The sequence below is a fragment of the Poecile atricapillus genome, chromosome 9 (assembly GCF_030490865.1).
Source record: "Poecile atricapillus isolate bPoeAtr1 chromosome 9, bPoeAtr1.hap1, whole genome shotgun sequence".
Classification (NCBI taxonomy): Eukaryota; Metazoa; Chordata; class Aves; order Passeriformes; family Paridae; genus Poecile; species Poecile atricapillus.
The window spans coordinates 17,922,401-17,943,220 of NC_081257.1; the positions used below are offsets into that span (position 1 = coordinate 17,922,401).

Here is a 20,820-nt window from a genome sequence, read left to right on the forward strand (position 1 = left end):
ACACCCAGGAGTCTGCAGCACTATTACACCACAATTCAGCTTCAGCTGGGAACCACGTTTTACCGCCTTAATCACAAGACTTCTGAGTAACCACTGTCACAAAAAGATGCAAGAGGCAGAAGAATTTGCCTTTTTGAGCCCATTTGAGAGCTTGTCATTGTGTTTTAAGTCCTCTAATAAAACAGCATTAGCAAAGACACCGAATTCCTTCATGTGCCTGAAAATACATGTGCACGCACAGAGATCCTCTCCACTTCTGCCCTGCCTACCAAAGGAACTGCAAAAGAGCAAATCTGTCCAAACACATGGGCTGCATCTGGCCTGAGGTCTCTGGGGGGCTGTGCAGTGGGGACAGAGTAGGGAGGTAGAGGAAAGATTGCCCAAAGTGCTCTTTCTGGCCCAATTCCAGCACATATATAATTTAATTGGGAATGCTGCATTACCTTTAGTCACTGTGTAGCAATAGTTAACTTCGTTATTTAGTAACTAAAGACAGTTTTGTACAATTAAACGATTTTTTTAATGTATGAGGGTCTGGCAAGGGACTTTACATTGCACAGAAGGGTCCTAGCTTGCCACAAATGAGCATACACAACTGAGGCTGGTCCCATGTGGATGAAGCTTGGTTTGATTTTCTGTGGAGATTCAAGATAACATGCCCAAATTTCCATGTACCCATATATCATAGCATAGGTATTTCCCCACGTCCACCTTAACCATGGGATGTTTTGACTCCAACACCACTTTCAGATTACACCCTGTGGTATGGAATTGCCATGCAGAGTTTTCCCAGGATCCACTATTTTCTGCATTTAAGCAAAGCTTCAGCTTCAAACAGGATGTGAAGCCCTGCTTTTACACGATTTCATGGCATGTTGAGGAATGAAGTACTGGTGTTTGAGGCAAGTGATTTACTGACATGGGGTTATCCAGAGGTTTAATTTGTCATGCATCTCACTCCCATGCTTTGTTTCCCTCTTCACTCTCTTTCTCAGAGGCAGCATGCTGCACACCCCTGGCAGTGAAAGGGCCTCCCTTCACACAGCAGCAATTAATTTTTCTCAGCTTCTCTCCAGCCAGATATCAATGATTCCTCAGGATCTGCAAAGACTCTTTAAGACCCTGTCAGAAACATGGAAGCCTTCTTTTTCCCACTGCTTAGTTAAACACAGCTTCTGCATTCAGATTACCCAGACTGATCAATCTCATTCCTTCCTTCTTGATAAAATATTGGGTGTCAGAGTCTTTTAATCCAACAATCTGCCAGCCACAGTCCCATTCATCTGCTGGCATGGAGACAGAGTAGGCTTAAAGTGATGTCTGATCATCAGTGCCTTTACCTTTGGATGTTAGATTATTGCAGTGCTTACAGACTGAGCCTGGTCCTGCACCTCACACCAGATACCACAGCTGGAAGAAGAGACACCCAATAGATTCACAGCTGAAGCAAGACCTCCAAAAGGTTTTGTTTTCAAAGCAAATGAATCAGCTTTAAAGCACTTTGTCCAGCCCCGGATTCTTCTAGGGCTGTGCAAACACTTGACTGCAGGGAGATGGATTTTGTCATAGCAACATCCAAGAGAAGAGTCAGTTCTGGCATTTCCATGTTCACTCTCACTTGCATCATGGTGTCTCCATCCATGGTGAGAGCCAACACACTGCCTCTGCCCTGGTCATCTTACACTGACTCTGTCACAAATACTGGCCATTAGAGAGGGGTGATTTTAAAAAGAGTTAAAATTCCCAAAAGTGAGTCTTTTGCTCAGGGATATTATTGGATCACATCCTTCAAATAGACAGAAACTCCAGTTATTGCTCTTAAAAGTTGTTTCTGACCACACAGAGGCTCCTGTCTCCCACCACAGCTACTCTGCATTTGAGGGGAGGCACCAGCAGATTGGAAATCCACAGACAACAACTGCAGGCAGAAAGGACTGCTTATTTATTTTACAAGGATATGATAGCAGTTAGGACAAGCCATCACAGTGGAAATATGCAGTTGCATGCAGTAATGTGGATCATAAAAAGAGATTAATTACTGATGCAAACCTAAAGTAGATTAATTAAAGTACACTAAACCAGGCATAATTTCCTTCACAACCTGCTTCATTTTAATCTGACTTGCTCTATAAAAGCATTTTTCTTTGGGTTTATTGTTTGCCCTTTTGTGTCCTCCTCCAAAAGATATCTTCACACAACTGCCCAAGAAGCACTGTCTACACCTGCAAGGACAGGGCTCCTTGTGGCAATATTTATTTAAAAGGGGAAAATAACTGCTTGCTTATTGATTTTAAAAGGAGCTTTCAGAACACACTGAGGGGATTAGCACTCAGCTCATCCTAACTCAAGTTCATTGCCTGAACTCATGTAGCTCCTTCAGTTAACCTGCCAAAGTAATATAATGATGTTTTTGATGAATACCAAAAATAAACTCTGGGCACTTGTGACGTGCTCAGGCAAGATCATGGCAACAGAACACGTGCAGGGGAGGCCAGTGGCCAAACCCAAGAGGAAACCTCTACTGAGCCAAGACTCCTTTGTCTGTGATGATTATGATTATATCACAGTTACACTTCAAATTTCCAGCTGAGATGTAGAGCTCACATGTTAAATACCATAAAGATATGGATAACTCAAGCTGCCTGGCCTTCCAGAGTGCCTTCTGCATTCTAGAGAAGAGGATACTAGTGGGGAAAAGCCACCCCTTCCTTTCAACCCCAGAGGTCAATGGCTGGGGAGGTGAAAAATGAAACCTGCCCTGTGGCCTTCGGCCAGGACTTCATTCTCAGCTTCAGCACAAGATGAAACAGGACCCAAAGTGAACAAGGGAATCTGAACATGAGGGGAGAAATAAGAATTGCTCTCTGGAGCAAATCTGGGTATGCACCATGTCTCTCAGATGTGGGGCATGTCTTCCACGCCACTGTCACTCCTGGTGCTCTTTTCACCTGTACCAATTATCTCAGGATGCCTTTTGTCTTGTATGCCCACTGGCCATTCTATGGACAGAAAGGTGGTGGAATTGGTTCCACACTTTTTATTAGAGAATCTCTCAGTATTCCTCTGCACTTCATAACCTGTGGCTCTTTGCCACAGATTTGTGACAAGCATAGAAGCAGCTCTTCCTTACAGTTTAGCTTCTTTAATGTGAAATAGGGATACAGCAGTCCACTTCAGTTCCAAATCCAGCCAGAACATTTTTCTTTCAAAAGCAGTAAAGCAATGTTAAGCCATTTCCTTGGGGCAGTGGAAATATGAAATACAGCAGACTCTCCTGCTTTAAAGTAGACTTTGTTGTTTTTGGTTTTCTTTTTACTGTGAGTGGTCTGACATATACCAGCCACCATTATACACCAATAAAAGCAAAACTCAATTTTCTGTCACAATGAAGATGACCAATAAAATTTTAAACATGGACAACACCCATACAATTCTATAAAACCTGAGCAGAATCATAAAGCTCCCTTTAAAAACACACAGACTCTCATAGAGGGGGTTCTACAGTCGTATAAATTATCCAACTTTACCGTAGAAGGAATATGCTGCACATCATCGCACACTTCTTCAACATTGTCTGAACTACCCCTATTAACAGGTATGGGGCTGCTCTTCAGCACCACTGGGGTTTTTGGCAAGAGCAACACAAAAATTTCAGCAAAGACTGCATCACATCAAGAGAATGCTAACAGTTAACTAAATTAGACCAAATATTACTATGTATTGTGCAGAAGCCTGCAGGGCTCAGCCAAAACCACAGTCATCTTTGAAAAGAGAGAAGGGATCTCTGCCCTGCAGCCTCAGCAGAGAAAACAGATGAAGATGGGGAAAATGTTGCTTAGTGCAGAGACAATACAAGAACTGTTTCCAAGTGCCAGGAGTCCTGTGCATCCTGTCTGGGATTCTTGTGTGGATGGGTGCAAGCCTTAGGAGCAAATTATCTGGAGAAGGAGAGCAGGGAAAGAGATGATGAGGAAGGGCAGGGGTGTGGGAGGGTCATCTGTGGGCAGAACAGGCTAAATGTGCTTGGCACTTGCCTGCAGTGAGAACCCAGCCTGACACCAAGGATAAATGGAGGTGCTGCAGAACAGGAGAGGAGCTACTACACGCTGGTGCAGTCACATGAGGATGGTGGGAACAAACTTTGGGTGGTAAAACAGCAAATCAACTTCCTGCAGTGGATTTGAAGTGGTGTGAAAAAAACAAAACAAAAACCACAGATTCTAAGCCCTTTGCCTTGGAAGAGGAAGAAAGAGAGGTGGCTGCACATGCAAGGTGCTGCCAGTTCACAGGCAGTAGGATGTGGGCAGGGGACACAGCTGCATGTCTGGAGAACACTCAGCAGTGTGAGCAGCAGCTCCTGAGCCCTGTGGAAAGGAATGTCCTGATTGCACCTACACATCAGACCAATTTTATTGCCTCTACTTAGAGAAAAAGAGCCCAAATTCTCTCAAAACGCTGATAAGAGGTTTCTGTGAGTCATTCCAAGGAGGCAAAAATTTTACCATGTTTTGCTTCTGTCTGGAAATGTGGTAACAAAGTCCAAACCAGAAAAGGAAGGCCTCTGGGGGCATTTGAATTAGAACTCAAGGATTTCATTAAAGAAAACTATTTAACATGCTTAAAAAGCTTTGCTGCATTAAGACTGAAATCGAGCAAGGTACAGATGTAAGGTAATTACAGAAAGAAGATTAAAGGGTCAGATTCTTTTGTCATTTAGAAAAAAGGATGCACAGTTTACCATTTTGCAGAAGATAGAGGCCATTAGCATGGGTAACCCAAGGACTTCTCTTCCCAGTTTTCCTCCTCCCTGCTCTGTGAGGGTACTTGGGCTCTCCTGTGCTGGATACTTGAAGGTTCATTCCAGAGTATGAGACACATTTGCCTTACAGCAACAGCACCGTTTACTTCAGGGGTATTTTAGAGTATTATGCAATGGTTATACAACAATCATCAGAAAACAAAAGTCCCATTTTTTTTTTTAACCCACTTTTAACTCCACTACAGTTGGAAATAAAGGAAATAAAACTACAAGAAACTAGAAAATTACTTCACATAGCAAAGACAAGACCACAACTAAGGGTATTAGTTCCTTAACTTGTAATCTTTACATAGGTAAGAAAACAGTTTTTTTCTGGTGATGACAAAATTTTGATAGAAATCAGTATTTTGGTCATTTTTGGACATTGGTAGCATATCAAGTACCCATGAAAAGGGTCAGTCTGGTTTTCAGGACAGCCAGAGGCTGGAACAAGCAGCACTGAGCCAAGCCTTGGATTGATACAAGCAACACTTGCTGTTTCTGACTGCTGACATGACTGAAGTGTTGCTTATCTGCTTGAACTCATATTGACTCACGCTGTTCCTGCAATAATGGAGCAAAACTGCATCATCGACAGGATGCTGATCCATTTGAAATGACAAATGATAGACTGGAGAATAATGAAATCTGGGAAGTTCTCAAATTCTTATCTTCCATGCATCAGGTAAGCCAGAACCGTAACTCCTTAATTCTACTCCTACCTAATGTCATCTTTTCTTGCCAGGGAAGATAAAAAAAATGTCATTTCAAGGATTTTATGCTGTAAGTCACTATTGAAACCTTCACATTCACTTATTTTACATCTCTAGGCATTGAATTATCAGCAATAGGCTCAGTAGTGGATAAAACTGAAAATTAATGATGGAAAAATATTCAAGAACACATGCAAGAGGGTATCCCTTGCATCATAAACAGATTTTCAAGAGGAAGACTTAATCAGAGATGGAGTAGGACACAAGAACAGCCAGAAACCACTTCTCCAAAGACACAAGGATGAAGTAAAGCATGTGGTTTGCTGATCTCCCCTTGGCACAGCTGCAAGCCACAAATGTGAGGTGTCAGGAAGATGCTAAAATCTCCCAATTTAAGGACTCTCCTGAAATTGATACAGATCGTGGTTCTAAGTCCAGTTCTGTCAGTGCCAGAGGGATGTCAACATCCAGGTCATTCAAACCAATACCCTTGCAGAAAACTGTCTCATATGCAAGGATGATGCAAGTGGTCAAAAGGAGTAGAAACTACTGGTGAAAGAGTATATGTGAGAAATCAGCAAAAGTGCCTTTTATAGATTTGTACATCATTAGGGAGAAAAGGAAAATAAGATACCAAAGACTGTTGGTAACTTAGAATCTGAAGATGCAATGTTTATTTTATCTGTGGCTATGACTTTAGAGTACCATAAAGAAAAATCCTGCTGAGAATTCAAAATATGCCTTCTCAACAGAACAAAAAAAGCCCAAACCAAACCAAACCAAAAAAAACAAAATGCAAGACTGATGTAAAGCATTTGCAAGCAAAAAGACAGAATGCAAACCTCCCAAATCGGAAAGAACATTGCCCCCCCGGAACCTCCTCCTGAGAAGCGTTATTAGTTATAGCTCTCATGAAGTCCTTACAATTTCCCAGTGTATGTATGAATGCAAATAGATCCAGAGGGTGCAGGAACAATCATCCCAGCCCAGTGATGCCATTGCCTGCCAGGGTGAGGATGACATGTGCGTGCCATTCCCACTGCCTGCCTTGGGAAGGCTGGTATTGAATGGGAACAAGAATTCCCAGCATGGGCTTCACAAGGCAGCACCGAGGAGCTGCATCTTTCCCTTACTGCCAGGACAAAGTACTCTTGGTAAAGCACAACTGAAATGGGAGGAAGTTTCAATCAAAGCATGGGAAAGAAGAAGTGTGCTGTGTTGGGATGCATTGAATGGAAAAGGCAGGGGGAATAACGAACAGCTAAACCAGCAGAAACAAGAGGATGAATTCAGCTCCTGCAGACAGAGTTTCACCAGTGAGATAAGGCAAAATGACTGGGGTTTGTTTGTTCTCCAGTCAGAGAACTGTAACTCTAAAGCCTTTGCCAGCATGGAATATGTTTGAGTTTACTGAGCCTCTCACTAAAAAAAAAAATAAATAAATCCAAACCTAAGCAAAGGAAAAACCACACCAGGAGAGACCCAGGCACTCAAGCAGAACTTCTCATGGTAATGAATAGTGTTCAGCACAGAGAGAGGGTAAGCTGGCAAAGGAGGGTACCAAAACCAATGGATACAGATAACTTCAAATACACATCTGGACACTGTTACAACAGGAGCAGTTTGCAGCGCACAGGGATAAAGTTTAATGAAATATTCTTAACAAGAGAAACTTGCTATGCCTAGTCAGTAGAGGCCACAATTCCTTAGTTTTGCAAGTAATACATGACTGAAGCCAAAAGCTCTCCTCTAGGAAACCCTGGGCTAAGGAGGTGCTGGCAGAGAATCAGGCAGGGGCTGCCTGCTGCTGTTGCAAGCAAAGCCCTTTGGCATCAGAGAGTAAAGTATTTTTCCCTTTCTTAAAAAGGTATTTATTCACCCCAAGGTATCTGTTTCTCTCAGACAAGGCATTAGCATCAACTGAGCTTACAGGAAGGAGATAGAGTAAAACTCACCTACACATTTTTATTCTGACACTAGCTCACACACCAAGGGAAGGAGATTAGGTGAAAAGAGAAAGATATCTTATCAGAAATGCAAGATGAAGGGAATTATTGACCAACACCAAGACATCTGTGTGTGACAGCTCTTCCCACACCCAAGCAGTGTCCAGAGTCCCCACATAATTTGATCTGGTAGTCAGATGCAAAGATACCCCAGGACTACTCATGGACCTAAGGCTCAAGTGTTATGGGCCAGCTCCTCCACTGTTTTTGTTTGAGCTGAGCAAGAGCTGCAGCTTCCACAAGCAAAGGCCAGCTCAAACCCACTGCTAGAGCACAGATGCTGTGATGCAGGTCTGAATTTCACAGGCACTCCCCACAGTTATGGAGGCCAAGGTAGGGGGAAGCCCAACAGCCTGCCCAGTCCTTTCAGAAGGGTGCATAAAGGGTTGCAGCTTTTCCCAAGGATTCTTGTGCTGCTTATAGGGTGCCTCTGTCAAATTTGGCAGTAAAAAGCCACATGTCTCTTCCAGATCTTCCCACCAGTACCCACAGAGTATTTTGGGCATGATGGAGACTGTCCTGAGCCTATCAGGCAGCATAAGCATCCCCCTGCACTTCTAGGGTTTTTTTTCTTAAATGAGCACTTGAGAAATAATTGTTGTGTGCTGAATACCATTATAAATCACACATTACCATTTCTCACAGAGAACCACTATGAATCACAACCCCCTCTTCCAGAGGGCAAAGAGCAGAGCAGCACTCCAAACCACACAAAATGACCACAGATCCCAATATACCTAAGAACTTCAGAAGAAAATTTATATTCACAGGAACATTTTTCACTCAAGGCAGTGAAAAATCCATATGCCCTGCGTGTGGGTCTCCCAGAGAACAGGACCATCAACAGCCAGACTATTCTTTGAGGGAAATTCTAGAGGGCATTTCTCATTACAGACACATTCCTGTAAATAAAACAGACTACTGTACAGCATCTCCATCCAAGGCCCGAGAGCCAGGACTGCTCAGGCTCAGAATGTGATTTAAGCCCTGGGAAGGGATCTGGAAAATGCCACTGCTGACAGCAGAGAGGAGGGAGGGGAGGTGGAGGAAGCTGATTTTAAATCACAGAAAGAGCAGACTATAGAAGTGTAGACTTCATCATGCTGTGACAGAAGAAAGTGAGGGGCACTGGTGTTCCATCTTCATCATTGTTAAATCCTGGCTGACCTCTCGAATGTGTGCCTGCCCTGAGCAAACCTTGTCTCAGCTTCTTCTCTCTGCTGCACACATGAAAGTCTGGAGTCAGCTGTGGGGCACTCCTAGTCCTACTTACTGCACATTTATTCAAGGTAACAATCATTTCCCTCCACTTCAATGTTTCCCTTCCACAGACATCTTGCAGCTGGACGGTGACCTCCTTAGGCTCAGCTGAAGTTAGCCAGCCTTAAAATGAGAAAATTACCTTTGTAAAATCACCAGAATTTTATCCCTATGGCTTTCAATAATCAGTCCAGAATATACTCTGGGCCCTAATACTACCCTTCTTCATCCTGTTGAGCATCATTCTTCCTTTGCAACTGAAATCCTTCTTCCACCAAGGAACAGCAGAAGCAGAGGGGAATCCCCCCACCCTCAGCCATCTAAATGCAAGTCATCCAGTGTGAAATGGCAATCTGTGCCCCTGCTCCAGTCAGGCACTGCAGAGAGAGAAATTTTCGGCACATGGGTTAATAAAAGATAATGAATCTCACTATGGAAAAACGTCTTTCTTTCATTTCTTACAGAAGCTGTGAGTAGCTTCCCACTGCAGTATTGTAACACATAGTAAAACATTCAAAAAATTATTTCCACATCTACTAAGGTTCAGCACTCCCTCTAAGCTGAAGCACTACAAACAAAAATGTAAATCATTTCCCCAGCATAAGCCCCCAAAGGCCAAGTGACTCCAGTTTATTCCAGGACAGTTGGTAAATGATCCAATTAGATCTGTACAAGTTTTACAGCAAAGCCCTGAGTCATCTGTAAAGAAAATTCAGTCCAGTGTCATCAAGAAAGTTTCAAAAGTTTTTGAACAAGAACACAATCACAGTACCAGGAAACAAATTCTTTGTTTGACTTACGACAGACTCTTTTTCATGAATTGCTATAAAAGAGACCAGTAGAATAGGTTTGACCTCAAAAATAGAGCTTTGGCATGCAGATGCAAGTTAATTAAAAAAAAAGTCAAAAGAAGCACTGAGAACAGACATTCACAAAGCATTTGCAGCAGTATAAAAACCACATGGTGCCAAGCAAAAATATTATATAGGAATGACACAAAAGCAATGCACACAAAAAGAGAAAGCCTGGAAAACTCTGACACTACATTTCAAGCTGATACTACTCAACACATGTCAGGAGGTCTGGGCAGTGAAATGACCATTTTAAAGCAAGTGAGGCTCTCCAGCTTCCCAATACTTCCTCTAGGAACTCCACAGACAGAGTTATTCAAACCTTTGCATCATTTCCTTCACTCACAGGAGCTCAGAAAATGATCTACCAGTGAAGATGGGCTTTTTGTCCACAGCTGGGAGAGATCAGAAGAAACTTCAATCTTAGATGCTCCTGTTGTGCAAAGATTTAATAGCTTCCATTTGCAACATGATGATTGCCTAAACTAAAATGGAAGAAAAAAAATGAGCAGTGTTGGAGGTTTCAGATTGGGAATTTAAATACATGGTTGCTGTGGGTGCTTGCTTTCCTGAGAGGAGATTTACATAGCTAAGTTTGGCATGTCTGCAAAATGTTTGCTCCTGTCAGAAAGCAGGATTACCAGAACAACCTGCAGGATGCCCTACAGTAGCTCAGCATTCCTCCAGAGCAGGGAATTAGGTTCAGCCAAGCTTCTGCATGGACAACCTAAGTCCAAAAGAAGGGTTTGAAGTCATGCCCTACAAAATCCTGTTTTAGTAAGCTGCTGGGCTTTGCCTCCCTGCTCAGCCCCAGTGCCTCACCTACTCTGCCTTCAACATCTGAACCAGTGACCTTTTTTTCCTCTGCTGCTTTCTAGTTATTTTGCCATATTTATGTAATTCCTCTAAAATTAAACATGCACTATTTATTTTCTGCAGTACCTACAGCATTACTTAGGAGTTATTACATGCAGCAAAAGGAAAAAAAAAATACGTCTAACATAACCTGTGTAGAAATCTTGGATATGGCCTGCTTATTCATTATCACTAGGAAACAACTAAAAATAAAACTGCAGCGAAGCTGCAAATTTAAAAAGCAAATTTAAAGCAAATTTCAAATGCTCAACACAAGAGTACATTTAGGTAATGCATTGGCATCAAGTATTTTCTGGGGGGGGTTGTGTTTTTGAATTTAAAACAACTTCAAGCATGGTTTAGCATTACAGTATTTCCAAAATAACAGTATGAGATAAAGTCTAACTGAAATGTGTTAGGAATAAACGCTGCTTTTTATTTAATTTCTAAGCATAACAGCTACTTACATAAATGCCTGCAGGTGCTCCCTACCAGCACCAGTCCATAGACACAAGTATTGAGGTATCAAAACTCATTCAGACTCAGTTCTTTCCCCAGTTTGGATCCCATTTCCAGGTTCTAGATGTCTACACTGCTCTTTTCCCAAGGCATGTGTGTCCCCCACATGCCATCAGCCCCACTGAGCTGGAAACCCCTTTCCCTCACATGAGCATCCACATTTCTCTACAGGACAAATTGCAAAATTTGCTTCTGCTTAATGCCCTGCTTTTGTCAATATTCCTTTTTTATTGACTGACAGTTGGGTTTGTCCCCTTTACAGTCAGGAATCTGAGTTTTTAGTTACAGCCTCATTTATTAAGATTCCTGTGAACAGATTTGCAGAAAACATGTAGACTTGTAGATATTTAGCTGTATTGGAGTAGCCCCAACCTGATGATTCAGCCACTCTTCCACAACTAGAAACAAGATTTTAATGAATGAAAAGTAAGAAAATACTATGTCCCTTCTCCTTAAAAGTGCTAAGAATGCACAGGTATTAAAAAAACTATATAACATAATTTCTAGCAGAAATAGTTCTCTTGCAAAAGGAGCAGAAGAATATCTGAGAGCAAGCAAATCAGATCCTCAAAACTGCTAAACTGTTGCATTCCCCCTCCTGCCATAAGTGTTCTGTTACTGACTTTTACACTAAAACATAGACACACATCACTGCAACAGGACAAGAACCAGCACGGGCTGGGTACAATTACAGGGCGTTTCCTGAGAGCACAGTTCACCTCAGGATAAAGTGTTCAACCCAGCCAGCTTCGTGCTTAAGCCTTTTGAGACAGCCAAGGGAAAATTTAATCTCAGAAGAGCAGAGACCCTGCAGTCTTAATAAAAGGTGACACAGAGATAATCACAGACTGCAGATATCCCACAGTGATTTGGTGCAGTATCACAGCAAGGACCCCCAATCCATCCCAGCAATATTTTTAGAAATGTTTACTCTCAAACAGATCGCAAATACCTGAAGATTTTTTCAGATCAGTGGAAAAGGCTAGGCTTGTTCTCAGCTGCTTTCCCTACCCTGTCACAGCACTCTGCCTGTTTCTTGTCCTTGGGGTATTTAGCAGAAACAAAGTCATTGAGACACCCTTCAGTTCAGCAGATAAAACAAGCCTTCCACCTGACTTCTGTGATTATTACCTTGCCTTCCAAAGAGGACATGTCAGCTGCATTCCCCAAGGAACAGAGCATGTATGAGCTACCTAATCCCCACTTGCAGAAAGAGGCCTTGCAAATGCCTTTCACTCAGTGCAAAACCTTAGAGGATGTCTCAGCTAATTTAACACACAGCTTTGTAGCTGCTTAGGAACAGTTCTCCAGACCTACCTCTTCCATGGCTAGTAGCACTCCAAATAAATGCAGGCCCTGCTCCTGACAGAGCTGGAATGGGAGTTAAGGATCAATAAACCTCAGTCAGGGATTTCATGGGAGATAATAGGCATAGAAGAGCACAGCTTTGGCTGCTAAGGTCTTGCTACAAAGCCATACAGTAGAACAAGTGTGAGAGATTCTAGTTACAGCAGAAGAGATAGATTTCTTTGTGGGACCTTGTGAAGTGTGGTCATGAACAAAGCTTATCAGCTTGACCATGCTGTTAGAATGAGCATCCATAAAAAAATAATCAAGATCTTACTTCAAAACCACTTCTTTGCAGCAAATATAGCAAAAAGTTTCTACTTTTGAGTGAGAAACAAATGGATGAGAAGTAAAATATTTGTGTTGAAAGCTTTGGGTATAATATTGCAACAGAAATAAAAATATTTGCATTTTAGATTGCAAATATCTTGATTCTGGGGACAAAAAGAGAGACAAATTAATTTTCAAAGAACACCACAACTGATGACTGAAGTCTCCATTGCAAAGAGTCATAAAACTTCAAAATGCACTTGGCCACAAGTGCCTAGCCATGCTCATTTCTATTTGTCATATGTAGTCTGGATTTCACTGTGGTTCTCAAGTTTCTGCCAAGGTTTACACAAAACCTGAACCTCAAATGTAATGAAAGAAGGCTGAAAGAAGAGATCTGGCAACAGCCTTTCAGGTTTTATTCAAGTAGGGCTTTCATTATAGAGGAAAGTGGACCTGGACATCTGTCAGCACTTTAATATAGTATCTTCAAGTGTGACCACATTGTTTAACTCCTTCAAATCAAATTGAAATATTTATTTTCTAATATCATTATTATTAAACAGATTTTTTTGGGGTTTTTTTGTTTTTGTTTTTTTTTTGTTTCTGGACAGAGGTAAAAAGGAACAGATTAATCAGAAACAATATCTAATCCAAAACAATTCAAGACCAATTTCCTCTTGAAATGTTGACTTCTTCTAAACAGAGAAATTAACATCTTACTTTAACATCTCTTCCCTTAAATGCCTTTCCCTGTTCTATCCCTGTAGGGCTTTCCCAGGTCCAACCATTTATAAATTTGCCCTTTTTAAGCACTTTGAAGTTAGCCTCTTGCAATGTTTGGAAGCAATGCAGCTGGACATTTCTGCTTGAGCTGGAGACATTGGTTTCATGTTGCACAGGTTGATGTGTCTTGCACAAGACAAGCTCCAAAATTATATAGAAGCCCAAAGACTCTATGGACATTAGGAGAAAGCCTTCAAAAGCCTTCACTCACTGAATGCAGGAGGAAATGTGTGCATTGAAGACTGGCAGGGGAGAAAACAGAGCCTGTAACCAACACTATTCTTTTTCCCATATTCAAACAAAAAACTTTACCTGGAAACTAAGCAAGTATAACTAAATTTCACTACATTTGTTTCTTAGAAAGGAGCAGGGGTGAGCAGCAGAACTCTTCCTCCTGGTAGATGTTTCATACCATAACTTTCCACTGGTGGCATCTTAAGCTGCCTCACCAGTACCTGCTCTCGCCTGAAATCTGAGTGGTTCCCTAATGTATCCCATCTAGGCCCTTCTCCTGAATTATATACCTTCCTGAAGACATTTCCATGCACCTTTGGTGTTCACCCTCTAAAGTATCCTATTCTTCAGCTCTCCTGATGCCTTCATGACTGGCACACCTTCAGTTCCGCATCAGTCCTGCTCCTGCAGTTGAACTGGTCAGATATCCTATATCTTAATTATTTAATTTTTAATTGTTTCTTTTCTACAAAGTTATTACCCTACTCTTCTCTGATCCATTCTTCTTGAGGGCAAAGAAGAAAATTTGAAGGTCAACCCCCAGTGAAATTCATTTTCAACATCCATGGCACTTCTGTAATTGATTGCAGCTTTAATGAGAGCTCTTTTCCAGTGAATTGGTTAGATCCTCAGGTTTCCTGATAATGCACTTTATTAACAGGACCAGCCAAATGAGGAATGGAGTCCTTTTACTCATCTATTGATGCTAAGGATATTAAAATTGGTTTCTTTCCCCCCTAGCCCTTGCTCCCATACATAGGTTTTGGATAAGCCATCCTTGCAAGCTTGGACAATAATGAACATCCCTGAGTGATGCAATCACCCCCCTCTCTGCTGCTGCTGGAAAAATGGCCTTGATCCTCTGGGCATGGCCCATTCCACAGTCTGGATGGAGCAGGAACAGCAGTGCCATGAAGCACCTCCTTTCCTTCACAGAACTGAGCAGCTTCACACCCCACAGGTGTCCTGGGGCCTGGCCCCTGCTTTCCTCCCACCACAGGGGCTGTGATAACACAAGATGGGGAGAAGGGCCTATTGGCACCACCTGGCAGGCTCAAATGACACTGTTCCCATGGTTATTTGTCACCATAGCTTTTTGTATGAAATATGTTATGTTTTTTCTCATTGACACCTCAGGGGGACACTCCAGCCAGTAAAGTTCCCTCCAGCATTCAATTATCCAAGTCAGTTACACAAGGCCTCACCTGCATTTTCTTTGTAAAACAAACCTCATGCTGTTTTAGATTGACAAATCCAAGGGGTGACACAGCTTCTCAGCTGTGATTCAGCACATTATTATGAACCAATATGCAAAGTTGGAGGTACATTCACGACATCGCACTGTTGGTGCCATCAGGCTCTGAACTAGGCCTTCAGATGAGACAAACTTTCCATGATGCTCAAAAACCAGGCCCACCACTTATTTTGTCCACCCTCCTGTGCTAGATTTTCCAAACTACCAGCATTTTGTCCATTATGAGTGCTCCAATATAAGTAACCAGTGTGTGAAGAGCTTGTTCAGCTGTTGTGGAAGCAGCCTAGGACATTTGTGATTTCAGAGGAGTCAGTCAGGAGTGTGGTACTTTGTATTTAGTGGGAAGATACAACGGTCCTAAAGTTTCCTCATCCAAAAGTCCAGAAAATAATGACTAGTCACATCCTCCAACTAGAGCACATCAACAAAGGGCAGCTGCTGAGGAAGAGCAGGAGAGCACACTGGCAGAGAATCTATAGCTGATTCCTCTCAGAGATGAAATCAAAGCAACTGAGTACAAACTTTCCTTTTTATGTTGTCATTTCTAGCCATGGCCATGTTTCTTTTCACATGGTTCACTCTGAGCAGATTGTCAGGTCAGTGCTTCCCCAGAGCAGCACAGGCTGACCTCCAAGGGCCATTCTGGGGGATGTGCAAAGCTGTGTGATTGCTGACACTTCAGCACATTTTATTGTTTGAAGAGCCCTATCTGGTGCATGTGCTTCAAATATACAACATGTAAACATTTGTTTGTACCTGACTCCTGTCTTCTGTAGTAGCTTTGTTCCTTAATTAACTCTGCAGACTGACACTCACTGGTCTTTACAAGAGTAACATCAGGGAGAAAAGTCACCCCTAGAGCCAATAACGCAATGGAAAATTCAAAATATTCATTCCAAGCAAAAAGAAGATTACCACCCAGCCTAGGAATAAAATCTCTGAAGCTCCTGCCCTCTAATGGATGTTATGCATCTGTATATGGCTTATTGGAAATATTTAATAAATTATTATAGAATGTCAGATATTCTCACATGTATGCATTTCATTATTCTTCATTCAGTCTGACAAACAGCTTTTGTTTCCACTGCACAAAGTCTATAAATATAGGAGTTGTTATAACCAGAAAAATATACTATTTTCTACATACTTTCTTCTTTCCAGAAAAAAAGGTAGTTCTGGTGTCCAGCACTATCCCCAGCCTGATCTACACTGTAATTATCAAACCTGCAAACTGACAGTGGCACTATGTTGAACTGCTCAGTACTTTTTTTAATGTTCCAATATGTCACACTTGAAACATTTTTTTGAGCAGTTCAAGAGAGTACTTTTAATGGAGATGTTAATCACAGGCAGCATTTTACACTGATTGATGAAATAGCAAGACAATTTTGTGTTCTTCACTTAATTATCTGAAAGTCTCCAAAAGCAATTCTTGCATCATGAAACACACTTGGAATCACTACCTTATCTGTACAAATCACCAGGAAAAATGTTACTGCATCCACTCTATGAGGAAGAAAAAAAACAGACTCAAGTGTTCTCTCAGCTCTAAATAATGAAGTGGAACCAACAGAATTGAGAGACTGGCAGGGAGGATGTTTCTCAGCACTGTTAGTGCAGCCAATAAGCTGCAGATTTCCCAGCTATCCTGGTCCTTCAGCTGCTTTCAGCAGCTTCACACTCACATTCCATTAAAGGGGGGCAGTTTATTCTGTGAACTGTTTTGCTCTGAACACGACAGAAAACATAAAACCAAGAGAAACACAACCAGATTCTAACTGAAGCATTTCCCTTCATGAATATAACAACTTTTACCAGTGACAGAAATTCTGCACGAGTAATGGCAGATTGTTGCTCTGCTGCAACCTCCTGCAAAACTATGCAGCAAAGCCAAAACTGATGTTAGTCATATCTTTGCAGGAATCACTAGAGCTGAACAGGAGTATAAAACAAGGTGGAATTTGATTAGATACAAACAGATTTTCGTTTCACACAGACAAATCCTGCTTAAATTTATATCAGCACAACCCAGCAAATGTAACCACAGAAGCATGTGGCTCTGGTGGCACACACAGTGAGATTTATTCAGAAAGCTGCCCATAACTGAACAGGCTTGTCACGAGAGGCACAAACTCTACATACTCAAGACCTACAGTATGTGTAACATTACACCCCGATTTGTTTTCTGAGCAGAGACATACTCTCCATGGAATAATCCAGTGCTGCAATTGAATTCTCTTAAAAACATATGCAAGGCACATTTAGGAGGATTTCAACTCCCTGTGCAGTAATAAGGATCGTATCCCTTTTTCAACCAGAGTATAGCATGCACACACGCTACTAAAATTTTACCATTAAATTACTTGCACCACATCTAATGACTCCATCTAAAAAGCCATTCCTAGAGGCTCCAAAAAATCTCTATAGTACTCACAGGCCAGGAAGCACCCCAGATGAAGGGTTATTCTGCTGCAGCAGTGTTAGAGCTGTTGACTACTTTGCACCATGCTCTCCTGGGATGAATCCTGTCTAGGAAAAGCAAGCTCTTATCACCAATCCAGTTGGCTTTACTTCATTACTTGGAAAAACAGGTTCTCTGGTAGCAAACAGTCCTTATCTGTGCAGACTGTTAAGGGTGAAGAGCCATTCCCTTCTTGCAACATAGCTGGATGTATCTGTTTAGAAGTATAAAGCAACTTCAGGGACCCAGTAAGAGCTTGTAGGAGGACCCAGAGTCTCTCAGAGTTCGCTGGAGTGACAGCAGATTTCCCTCTCTCCCGGGGGCTGGCTGTTCAGCCTCCACTTCTAATGCAGCACACTGGAAAGGAGAGAACTAGCTTCAGACCCCTCAGAGCAGCCAAGAATACTACAACTTCTTTTAAACTGAAGAACTCCTCTAACCCTTTTATCCCAATAATACAAAGAGCCACAGATATTTAAGAATTGTCTTCTGAAGCTCCTGCTTAAATAAAAAATAAAAATAAAGAAGCCAATATATGGTGTCTAAATACTGAATTCCTGGATTGTATCCCATCAAGTATAGCCCTGGGTAGAGTTACATACATTGTTTCCACCAAATCAACATGGCGCTATTTAAAGTAGGTATTACAATTTCACCTTTTATCGTCCCAAAGGCAGAGTGGCAAATACAACTGTTTTAACAGCAAATCTGGGGCAGCAAGAACCTTAGCCTGGTTGGAAAGACTATAATTCTTTTTAGCTCTGGCTGAAAAACCTATATTCAGGGTATCTGCCTTGAAGACCAATTCTTTATCAATCTAAAACCAATGGTAGAAAGATAGAGGGTACAAGATGTAGGGGACAGTAACAATAAGTTGCAGTTTCTCACAGCTTATCCAGGGCTCTTTTAGGCAGCAAGGAGACTGCCAGAATAAGTGTCTGGAATGATTCTGCCCTCAAGTCCCCCAAGCCCTCTTCCCCAACAGGTCTAGGTGAATAGAAAAGCAGTAACACATTTAGAGTCAGGGTTGTGCATTTCACAAGATGCTTCCTGCTCCCATGAAACTTCAGCTGATACCTTGTGGAGAGAGGACACAGGACCCTGGCAAGGGACTGACTCACAGAGACACCTCCTTACAACATCTGCCCTTTGTTAGACTTTCAGCCAATGTAATTATGAGCCTCAGTGCAAGCCTCAGGAGGAAAGCCACAAACCAGAGGGGGAATGAACTAGCAGCATTTTAGAGTCAAGGTCACACCTAAGAAATGCCCACAAAAAATAAAAGCAGTAACAAAAAACAATGTTTGGGTCAATGTGCCCTTGCTGCAAATAATCTGTGCTCCAGCGTGTCCTGTAATATTGTTGGGATTCCCAGATGTGACTGCAACCAGAAACAGCCATGAACCATCCTCCCTGCAGTCAAGACATATCTCCTGATGTTCCAGAGATACCAGGTAGATCCAAAGACAGGAAAATGGAATTAGTACCAAAATACACCCCCCAGGATCATTTGTTTTTCCACAAGTATGTTAAGAACATGAAATAGGAAACTCTTCAACAAAATTAATCTTTGTCTTTCTCTGCCGAATGCAAAAAAACCTCACAAAATGAGTTTTTGCTGAAACAAGAGACATCCTGTCACTCATCCATAACTTCATCTGATTTAAACTATAAGCATAAAAGTAGCACAGCTATTTAGTCCCAGGAATCATATTTCAGTCTTGGGATGTTTTCTTCTGTGGACTAACATACCTTCTCACATCTCAAAAAGTAAATATACCATTAGTGTGATGTCGGAAAATGCACTTAGAAAATAATTCTCAGAAGGTCTCAGTAACAATACAGGAGCTGAAATGTCAACGATTTACAACAGCTCAGAAAAGAACCTTTGGCATTTGGTCAATAGAAACCACAACAGAGAAATGGCACTGGAGAAGCATCATTAATTACTAAAAATAACAGAGTCCAACATCGATAAAGACTGGATACTCCTCTAAGAGAAATGCTTGAAGATAACCAAATTCTAGGCAAAAAAAGCATCCATCATAACTGAAAGAGAACTGACAACTCCCTGCTTTACTCCATCACTGCTCCTTTTCAGTAAGGCACTGCCTTGACAGAAGGCAGTCATTTCTGGCATCAGCTATGAATAAGCTAACTCTTTATCAGCAACATTACAACTTCCTGTGCTTAGGAACAAATCGTCTCAAAAAAAGAATTCCTGTGCCTCTTCTCCCTCCTCAAAACTGCCACCTGGGCTTAGCCAGCACAACAAAAGCTGATGCTGGCACCTTCATTTGGAAGAGAAACAGCACAGGTGGCAGTAGGGGCGAGAAGAACAGCAGATGTGAAAACAGACTCCAGACCAAGAGGGGGAATGAAGAACCCTTCCCACCTCCTGAGTCCATTGTTAGCAGAGCCAGAGGGGCCTGATGATGATTGAATCCCACAGCAAACAAAGGCTTGGGCTTCTTAGAATTTTTTAAGTTGGAAAAGACATTTAAAATCAGCAAGTCCAACAATCAAACACAAGTCCTACTTCAACACAAGTTGGAAATCAAATCAATAGTGAGTCTCACATTATTTCTCAGTTTAAGCAGCATCATTATTACCTGGAGCCACTATGTTAATTGTGTGTAAATCAAAGCATCCAAGGAGAACCTCAGCCTGGTTTTGGAAGCAGGGCATGGGGATAGGAAAAAACAGGAGATAGACACTGCTTGGTGCTGAAGCACATCTCTTAGCGTGACTCGATCTGCACTGCCCAGGTTTTACTGTAATCCAGCCATCCAGTGCCCTCTGAATATTACATTATACACTTTAGTGTGTAAAAAGCTTTCAAGACTAAACACCTGCTTTGCTGGAGCTGCAATGGGCTTCCCACCCAGCACAGGTATATCACCCTTGAAAGCAACGAACACACCTCAACCATATCCTAAACCAGTTTTGTCTTTTTCTTGGTAGGTCTCCCATGAAGCTCACACAAGGAAGATTCCCTGAGCTGGAATCAAATAAAAGGTACAATTAATAAGCTGCCTTTTACTATTGGTTCAGAGTGTAAGCTGCCTTTGTAAGATGTCCATCTTTACACCAGGAGGAGAGCACAAAATCAGGAGGAAGAGTTCTCCAAGGGTATGGTGCTGCAGGAGCCCTGCACTAAAGTGCACTATCTAAAGTCAGCTCTGGCTGGTAGAAAACAACGTATCTCACACGGTTCCCAGCTCATTGATTTCACCAAGGCACTCTCACAGCCAGAGGGCCTGAGGAACAGATGGCTCAAGTGCAATGGTGCAGACCTGTGGCTGAGCAACACACAGTAGCTTTCAGTCCTGGTGTGATCACTGCACATGGAAAAAATCACCCCTTGCTCCAGCCTGTTTGTTTCAGCTGACTTTCACAGTGAGATGAAGCTGATCTCAAAGCAAATCAGCCATTTTTGTCTAAATCCTTTGAAAACCCAAATCC

General features: G+C 42.0%; 1 long non-coding RNA gene across 2 annotated transcripts in view; it reads right to left on the bottom strand.

Annotated features, from left to right (window-relative positions):
* The window catches only part of LOC131582102 (uncharacterized), a 50,321-nt gene extending 32,795 nt beyond the window's left edge, over window positions 1-17,526 (bottom strand). For both annotated transcript variants that reach the window (XR_009278275.1, XR_009278274.1), the window contains exon 1: window positions 17,329-17,526. This is a non-coding gene — a long non-coding RNA (uncharacterized LOC131582102). The remainder of the gene's footprint in view (window positions 1-17,328) is intronic.
* Window positions 17,527-20,820: the final 3,294 nt, after the last annotated feature.